A 10,218-nucleotide genomic window follows, 5' to 3' on the forward strand; every position below is an offset into this window, starting at 1 on the left:
GCTGGCTCCTTCTCAACTTCGACAAAATTGGGCTCTAAAGTCTTTCCGCTCCTCAATGTTAACGCTTTACAATGCTCCTTCTCTAGATTCCTCGTATTCTCCGTATCACTAGGTAAAGCACCTTGTGGTCAGTTTCTGAGTTTAGTTGCAAGCTGGCCACTTGATTCTCCAAATTCCTTAGAGAGACATCATTTTTCACCATGTATGCCTTCAATAGATTCTCTAGGCTATTGGATGGTTCAGCTTGGGTTGGTTTCTAAGCTAGTTGGGAAAAACTAGGTGGCTGGGTCGATCTAGGTTGGACATAATTGTTACTGGTTCCTACCCCTTGGTTACTCCAGGAAATATTCAAGTGGTTTCGCCATGATGGGTTATAGAAATTGGATTGCAGTCCTTGCCTTCCTCGATTTTGGTTCTGGTTGCCCATGTAATACACAGATTCTGGGTTTGATGGACATTCTTCGAACAAATGTGCTTCCCCACAATAAGCACAGGCTACATTTTCAAATTGATTCAATGGTTGTGTTGCAAAACTATTACACCTATTAGTAGTAAGATTTTTTAACATTGAGGATATTGACGATACTTGAGATGCGAGTGAAGTAAGAGCATCTACTTCATGTATTCCAGCGATCGTCTTCCTGACGCGGCTTGATTGGTTGGCCATTGATAATTGTTGCTGGCAATCCTCTCAATGATTTCATAAGCCTCATTATAAGACTTAGAAAGGAGAGCACCATTAGAAGAAGCGTCCACTACCATCCTCTTGTGAGCATTGAAACCAGTATAAAATGGCTCAAGTTGTATGCAATATGGGATTTCGTGATAAGGGCACTTCCGTAATAATTCTTTGTACCTTTCCCATTCCTCATACAATGACTCATTATCCATTTGCTAGAAAGCAGTGATCTCGTTCCTCAACTTAGAATTCTTGCTAGTTGGGAAATACTTCATAAGGAATTTTTCTGCTAACTCTTGCCATATTGAAGTTGAGTTTGGTGGCAATGAGTTCAACCAAGCTCGAGCTTTGTCCCTTAATGAATATGGGAACAGCTTTAATCATAATGTATCTTCGGGTACTCTGGCTAACTTGAAAGAATCGCTCACCTCTTTAAACAGTCTTAAGTGTAGGTGAGGATCTTCGGTAGGCATTCCACTGAATTGGACCACTGTCTGAAGCATCTGAAACATGACTGGCTTCAACTCGAACTGTTTAGCCTCAATTTCAGGTCTCCTAATACCCGGATTAAGATCATGAAATACTGGCACGACATATTGTCTCAAAGCTCTATCCCTATCATCAGCAATAGGGATAGGTTTTGAGCAAGGTTTTCTCTGTTTCCTTGATTCAGATGTTTGAAGTTCATCTCTTCAGTCATTCTCTGACTTGCTTGTCTTCTTCACTATCGAAAAGTTCGTTCAATCTCAGGGTCTACAGAGATTAAATCGATGATTCGGTCAATACTCATAAACACCTAAAATAATAACAGAAAAATTAACTCAGTTAAAATTTGAACAGAAAAATAAACCAAAATGCAAAACTAACAACTTCACAAATAATGACTTTTTTTAAAAACACAGTCCCTAGCAATGGTGCCAAAAACTTGGAACGACGGAAATGTGCAAGTGTACAGAATCGCAATAAGTAATAAAGTAATAAGTAAATGTTGAGTTATTGTACCCATAGGGACTGTGAAAAGAATTATTTATGAATGCTATTTAAAACACTTTGGTGAAGAAAATTATTTTGTTTGAAGAGGGTGATTAAAAACTAAGATTTTAAACTAAGTAAACTAAATAAATAAATCTCAAATACAAGATTTTAAAATAAGATTTTAATCAAGACGACATAATTGTGTTAGATTAATTACATTTCTTAACTTAGAATTATTAAACTCATGTTTATATTGTTACGAATAAGTTCACGGCAACTCAGTAATTTGCTAACTTATGAACATACTCACCTACCAAAATCAATTTGTCTATTGACTATATCCCTATGTCAATTCAACCGATTAAACAAATCTTAATAGGCAAATATGTTATTGCACATACATACTTACTAAATCGAAATAATCTCTTGTACATATCCCTATGTCAATTCAAAAAATTAACTCAATTTAATAAGCACATAAAAGACTATGTGAGGTAACAAAGTATCCTTACCTTGAAACAGTTTAATCGCAATAATCTTGCAAGTTATGCAAGGCAAATGTATCGTTAGATACCGTTGCTAATCTAACTCTCAGCTACCTTAGATGATTAAACATGCATTGATTAAGTACTGTGTCCATTAATTACAATTTCAATCCGTTTAAATAATTAATTCATTAGTTACCTAAAAATTGCAATGCAAGAACAACTTAGGCATGATTTTACTTAATCAAGCATCTTACCGAGGCCTATAGCAACATAAACACAATTTCAATTTTAACAAACGAAATGCAATCAACCTAACACTAATTAAATTCAAGCTAAATTGATTAAATTAACCATTCCAACAACATAAATATTCATAGATATGTTCAGCATAACAACAACAAAAATTAAAGAGATAGGGAACAAGAATCAAATCCAGTGTGTTTACGTGGCTTGATTAGTTGCTCCGTTCTTCCTTCTCCATTGTCCTCATCAACCAAGGCTTCTATGAACACTTAATTGCTACTCCAAATAGCTGATGAATGGCCCTTTCCCAATAGGAGTAATTGGCAAGAGAGCAAGGGAATTTTGGAATGGAAAAGAAGAGAGAAAGTGGAGAGAAAAGAGGAAAGATGTGAATGCTTGAGGTGTGTTTCTAAAATGACCAGCCTAAGCGGGTTTTTATAGCTGAGGACGGCTGCTAAAAATAGCTAAAATTATCAGCCAAAGAGCCTTCCCTTGGCCGGCCACACATGTGGAAAGATTGATAGTTTCAACTTTGCTAATTTAGGCTTGGGGCAAATCTATAAAGCCACCAATTGTGGAGGGGTTTGATTGCAACTTGAACAAGTCTTCAAGGGCCTCTTTGCAAGATTAAATAATAAGCTAATAAACTGATTTGGGTCCGCTCTTTGGACGGTTTTCGGGCTGTCCATTTCTTGGTCGGTTCAGGTCACTCAGTTTAGTTCAACTGGACCACTTTTTCATAATTAATTAATAATAATTTATTAACCCAAATTAAATTGGATATAAATTAAAATTAATTATATTATGAATTAATACATATAATTTTAGACCGTCTTAGGCTGAAATTTAGTTTGTCTCGATACTTCAAATTGCTTCTCGGTTTTATGCGTCTAGCAGTGTTTGCCGAACATTTTTAGCCCTTTGTGCAAATCTGTCAAAAATAACCAAAATTCATCAAAATTAATTATAAAATTAACTAAAATTCAACATGTTCATATTTTAAGTGCACTTTAATTATTTTGTAAAAATTAATTATTTTTTTACAAGAATTTTATCGAAACTGTATGATTTTAAGTTAAAAAGGGTATGTAAAAATGTGTAAATTTCTGTGTTTCCACTGGTCTTGAATGTCCTACCAATGGCTAAAGTCCGGCATGTGTTGTGGATACTCCAAAACTCGTGTGAGCAGTATCATGTAGCTACGTTTCGACCCACAACTCGTGTGAGCAGGCCCATTTTCATAGCTCGTGCGAGCACACTTATTCATAGCTAATGTGAGCATATATGTACATGAATTGACGGATTACGATTATATGAGTTACCACACTTTGTGTGAGCTATCTCGGGTATCCAACGATATACTATCCGGTTCAACGGCCATGAAATATATTGAAAAGATGAGATACATGGTAAGCATGTTATGTTATGAAAGATGTTATATCCAAGTATAATGGTTATCCATGTTGAGTTTATTTGAAATATGTTCAAGTATGCTAACATGTGTTTTTGTTTAATGCTTATGCATGTGCCAAGCTTTTGGTTGGATTGCATTATGCTTACTTATAAGTTATGCATTAAAATGGTAAGTGTGCAAATGGAAATATGCTTGTGTTCATGAAAGAATGGTAAGGTTTAAATTATGTAATTTCTTATGAAATGGTTTATCATGTGGTTAATTCCAAAAGAGCTATGTTTGAAGGCACTAGCTTGTGGCTATGGTTGATGATATGCTTATGTTTTGTGTGTTATACATATGAAATGGGTGTGGAAAGGTAATGAAATAGTAAGTTCATACTTGAAGTGTAAAATGATGAAAAAGGAACTGATAGTTGAACTGATGTTGGTATTTAAGCTAAAGAAAGTAAATGCAATGGAAAGTAATGAAATGCAAATGAAAATAAGAAAATTTGAAAGGGTTTAAGTTTTATAAAATGCTACTATGTTAGGGATGATATGTATATGTGATGCTGCGGATTTATTCACTTTGTGAGTTGTTGAATATGGTTTCATGAATCTTGCGGTATTGGTATAGGATTATTCTTGATATGTATAAATTTCACATTTGAAATGGATTGATATGACTAAAGTTTATACGAGCTTACTAAGCATTCATTGCTTACGTAGTTGTTTTTCCTTTATTTTTTAGATTATTAGAAGCTCGATCGGGTTGGAAGCTAGTCGGAGATCCATCACACTATCCATTAGTTTTATCGGTAGATTTCTATGCTTTGGTCGCAGTTATAATGGTATGAATAGGTGCACTATGTCTAATGTTTAATTGATGATTTTTGTATATATATGTCATTTTGGTTGATGATTATGACATGAAATGTTACCTTGGATTTGAGGTACTTAAGGTACTATTGATAGCTTGTTGGTTGTGGTTAATATGGTCAAATTGGTGTATGTTTTGAAATGACCAAAACTAGTATGGTTGTTATGTATCAATTATGTTATGTTTTGGCATGAAAACTATTTAAGTGATAATTGGTTAAATATGCACATGTTTAGGTGTTTTGGTTGATGTTATAGCTATTATAGTTTGGCTTGTAATTATGGTATATATATGTGACCTTATGATGGTTGATTTTATAGTCTTTATGATGCTTAAATGATGGAAGTTGAAATGGTATTTAAAATGTGTGTAACGAAATATTCTTTAATATCGTTGAATATGGTCATTTTGGTATTTGGAATGTAGTGGACATATATGGCTAATGGTGCTAAATGTCAAATGGCCAATTTCGTATTTTTGGTGTGAATTTGATAGGTAAATAAAGTGGTAAGTTTTGGCATAAACTTAGTTATAAGTTGATTGAACTTTTGGCTAAACTATGAATATGGTTATACATGTTTAATTGTTGTGATTAAGGTGCCTTTTGGGCATATTGGTTGTATGCACATATACCTTATTGGTATAGCTTGTGGACACATTATTTGGTGTCTTTTGAATGCTTGTTTACATGTGGAAAATTGGTTTTGGGTGTGTACATGATTGGGTAAGAAAAATGGCTTGGAAATGCCCTATTTTTCGTCCGCACGGCCAGGGATACGGGCATGTGTCTCAGCCGTGTGTGACACACGGCCATGCGAAACGGTCGTGTATCCCTTATAGCTTTCAAAGGGTTGCAAGTTAGGTAGTTACACAGCCTAGCACACGGGCGTGTTAGGCTATTTCGAATGGTATACGGCCTGATGCACGGGCGTGTGGCTTGGCTGTGTGACCCAAGTTAGAGAGTTAGATGGGCACGGACACGGATGTGTATCCCTACTTCGAATTCCCACATGGACTGAGACACGGGTGTGTGTCTCAGCCATATGAGTCACGCGGCTGTGTGACCCCTGGAGTTTTAAAAATTTTCATCTTTTTTCTTAAAAATTCTATATGTTTTTTATTTAGTCCTGACTTGTTTCTAATGTATTTTTAGGGCCTCGAGGGCTCGTATAAGGGATAATATGTATTTCATTGATTGGTTTTGCATTGATTGATGTTGTGAATTAAATGTTTTAAGTTTTTGATAGTTTTGAAACGTAAACTCCAGTAATGCTTCGTAACCCTATTTTGGCAACAGATACGGGTTAGGGGTATTATAGCCTTTCGACCTTCCACTAACCTAATTCAATAGTGTTGCCTCCCTGGCAATGACACTAACAATTTAACCACCTCCCGATGCACCAACGTCAGAATTGAGAATACTACAAATAAATATATGAATTAAGGTAGTGTGTTCAAGCATATGGGTCAGGTTGTAATATAGTTTTTACAATGAATTATGGAAGTATTTCAAGGATCGTACCCAAGGGGGGTGCGACTAAACTAAGATTAACTTCTACGGTAATGGGTCTAGTTAGTAATTTAATTATATTATATTACGATTAATCCTAAGGTGATGAGAATAGTTATTTTATAAAAATAATAAAAAGCTATTGTAGAGACAGATTGCATATTTTATAATATTCAATTATAGAAGATTAACTTGCTTCAATGTTCATAATTAAATATTATTTTGGGTTCTATCCAATCAACTAGTCATTAACCTAGCAGGGCCTCTCGGCCTTCCACTAACTTAATGAGTCGGTAAGAACTACTTATCTCTAGATGTCACAGTCCATACCAAATCAAGGTAAGGTTTTCACAGATAAGAAATGCTAATTTTGGGTTCATTCCCACCTATATGACTTCCTAGGGTCATCAAGCCTAGGGTTTTAAGTTCTTCCTATCCCAACATGTTTATCCGCTAAGAAACCCTACATAGAGGTTAATTAATCTCACATCCACTCATTAATCTCCTTTACTAGATTAGTTCCCCATGGATTTAACACATGCAAAGTAATTGACAGAAAAGATAAACATTATGAAAAAATCAAGAATAGAGATGAGAGAAATCCTGATATAATAATAAAATGCAAACGGTAATCTGTCGAGAGTTGAGTGATCTACAATTTGATCCCAGCAAAGACCGAAATAGAAAATTGAAAGAAAAACTAAATACAAATGAAAGCAAAATTAAAACTAAATAAAAGCTAAGTAAAATATATCTAGAGCAATTCTATTTATAGGCCTAAGGTTGGTCGCTGACCTTTGACCTAATTCGGCTAACGTTTTTGTGTTAAAGTTCATTTTGTAGACGAAAACACCCTTGGCTCATTAATTTACCATGTCACATTGGTGTCATGACACCCTTTGGCCTATCTCACGACACTGATGCCAGTTTACTCCTTAGGGCTTGATTTTAGGGATAAGTTGCGACACCTTATGGCTGAGTTTCGATACTGAAGGTAGACTACTCATTTTCAGTACTCTGTTCATTGTTTTGCAACATCCAAGCTTCGTGTTGCAACATGGCGGGCAGTCTTCTATCCTTATGCCTCCGAATGGAGTCCTATACACTCATCGAACTTATTAGTTTACCTTTAGGCCTACTTTGGCCCCCAAAGTAATATAATTTACTAAAATTTCTCTTTTTATTATCTACTTACTAAAAGTGAAAACTTAATCGAAACATAATTAATTTGCTTTTCTACAAGCTCATTAAGTACGGAAAATAGTTTAATCTACTACAACGAATTATGATAGATCAGAGCTCACTGAATCTATCTTTAGTTCGGAAACTAAATACAATTCCCTGAAGGAAAATTCTGAAGAAAGGATACGCCAGCTAGAAAGCTAGATCACTTCCTTAGAGGAATAATGATTGGCAAATCTTGAGAAGGTGCAAAAGGAAAAAATGAAGCGTTAGAGTGTTACAAGGCTAAAACCACAGTGGGGATACAAAACTACATTCCCAAATTATGGTATAACCACATTCCTCACGCCCAAGTCACCGTGGGGCCTTTTGATGTGAGCCAAGTCAACTTTAGCTATATGCACAAGCTCACCAACGTTAATCTGAGCTTCAATGTGTTGAATCCCTTTGGAGCTAAGTGGGAAGAGTTTTAGAAGAAGTGGAAAGAATTTGAAAATCTCTTCTTCTTCTTAGAACTTGAGCCAAACATTCCTGTTCCCATAAAGGAAGCCAGTATTGAGGAGGAGGAAGATGCAGAGGAGACCACTAATTATCCAACTAAGGACAATGTTTAACTTTCCCTTGTATTTGTACCAATCATCCTATTTAATGAAATTTTCTTCTTTTCATCTCTTATATTTTATTTTCGTTGCACCTTTCTTTCTGCTATTCCCAGCATGTTTACTACCACCTAATAATGGTTCGCCAACCCTTTACTTATACATATAACACAACATGGTATCCCTATTTTAAGGATTAAGCCAGACCTAATATAACATTGATATAGGGGTTGCTTTTTGATTTCCTATGTCTAGAGGATCAACTAAACTGAAACTCTGATACCACTAATTTTTAACACCTTATACCTGACCCAATCACCGGGTACCATGCATCATAAATAACCCGAATGTCTTAACAAAATTTCTAACCTGATTTAGTTACAGACTTAAACATTACCAACTTATGCATACATTACTACTAATCAGTATTATTCAATTACAAGATTAATGTCAGATTCCAAAATTTAAGCTTCTATTATATTCCTTATCATACAAGCACTAAGTTCTTACAGACATTCTACCTTATTAAGCATAATAATTATTTAAAAATTATAACTTGAGACTTTACTATATATACACTAAATTAATCCCCGAGGCGTGGCCTCTAAGGGTGCCCCTCTATATACATGATATAGTTATAGCGCTATTGGCACGAGCTTGGCAGTGTCTGGCTTGGCCCCTCCACACAATCCTTTAGTTAATCCTTGACCCTGCGTTCAAGTTCAAAACTCATATAAGTTCGGGTGAACTTAGTGAGATTCTGTATAGTAGTACTCGTAAAAGGCCTTATATAATTCTAGGAATAAAATTAAAAGCATAGAATTTAAAACTCCGTGAGTATCATAGCAAGTTCTTTCAATTTTCTAGAGTAGTCGATGTATTGCATTCTCTAAACCAAATGAAGAAGGACATATCCCCTAATTTAGACATAGGCATACTCTTCCAATCATAATTCTTTTGGGACTTGACCCTGTCCAACTTCATCTTAAATTCCCAATTTACCTTTCCTAGATTGACTCATTGAAGATGACCATATACAAAATTATACAGATTAGTGACTACTGTTGGCGGATTAGCAGATACCTCTCCGTAACTGTAGATTCTTACCTTAACCACTTCATTCCATACAGACTTAATATGAACTTATTGCATTACCCCGACAATTACCTTATTAGGAATAAGCTTGTTGCATAGAACTGTCCTTTTAAGGAAATCCATTTAATGATACCTTTATTCGAGGCCCTAAATATGAGATTTCGCTGATGATTAAGCACTCCTTCATTTGTGGACTTGGACTACCTCTTTCTTAGATTATCCCTAGCAGACTTCACACCCAAGATAGTCCTTGGCGGACTTTCCCTATTTTGGCGGCCTCTTTACCATAGATTCATAGGATCAAAATCTGCCTAATCGTTTCACTTTATCTCACACAATGCTACTCTACTTGCCAAACACTGATGAACTCATGATGGCAGACAGTTAAATAATTTGAAGAAATTACCCTTTCCTTTCACATATTCCAGGTTAAAATGCTTCTACCAATTCTTTTTACCTTCTTATTTTTGGTAGATCCTCTTATTAACATACTTGCCAGTTTCTTCAGATGCATCATCATCATTGTGTCAATCTACTCTCCTTGGGAGTCATATAGTGACTTTCCTTTTTATGCCTTGGTAGGCTTCCTTATTTACTTTCCTGGCAGACTCCGTTTCACCATAAGGTGTACTTGTTCACCATTGGATCCTGCAATGGCTAACCATGGACTTTTGATTCCAAAGAATCAATAAACCCCTTTCGAGGTGTCGCCCCGAATGACCTATATACCATTACACGGTGTTGCCTCGGAGGACTTATATATCGTTTACACGATGTCACCCCAAATGACATATATCGTCATCACAGTGTCACCCTAAAGGATCAGTAGATAATCGTCATCGCGGTGTTGTCTCGAAGGACCAATAAATAGTCGTCGTCATGGTGCCGCCCCGAAAGACCAGTAGATACATGGTCCAAGATGCCGCCAAACTCTTTTGAATCCTATAAGAATCCGTCCATTCCTCCATTACGCCATTTTTTCCTATCTTTATCTACACTTTCAAAGAAACTCCCTCCGAACTCCACATCTTATGAACATACAATTCACACAAGTCATTATACTTATTACTATAACATACAATATGCCATTTAACAATACGTAAACACACAACCACATTGGGCATCCAAAGGACATACTTGCACACATCCATATATTTTCACAACTTTATGCA

At 35.7% G+C, this 10,218-nt stretch overlaps 1 non-coding gene across 1 annotated transcript; it reads left to right on the forward strand.

The window, feature by feature from the left end:
* Window positions 1-817: 817 nt before the first annotated feature.
* LOC121215118 (small nucleolar RNA R71) lies at window positions 818-924 on the forward strand. Its single transcript, XR_005910849.1, has one exon. It is a non-coding gene; the product is annotated as a small nucleolar RNA R71 (small nucleolar RNA).
* The last annotated feature ends 9,294 nt before the right edge of the window (window positions 925-10,218 follow it).

This window comes from Gossypium hirsutum, chromosome D02 (genome assembly GCF_007990345.1).
Source record: "Gossypium hirsutum isolate 1008001.06 chromosome D02, Gossypium_hirsutum_v2.1, whole genome shotgun sequence".
Lineage (NCBI taxonomy): Eukaryota > Viridiplantae > Streptophyta > Magnoliopsida > Malvales > Malvaceae > Gossypium > Gossypium hirsutum.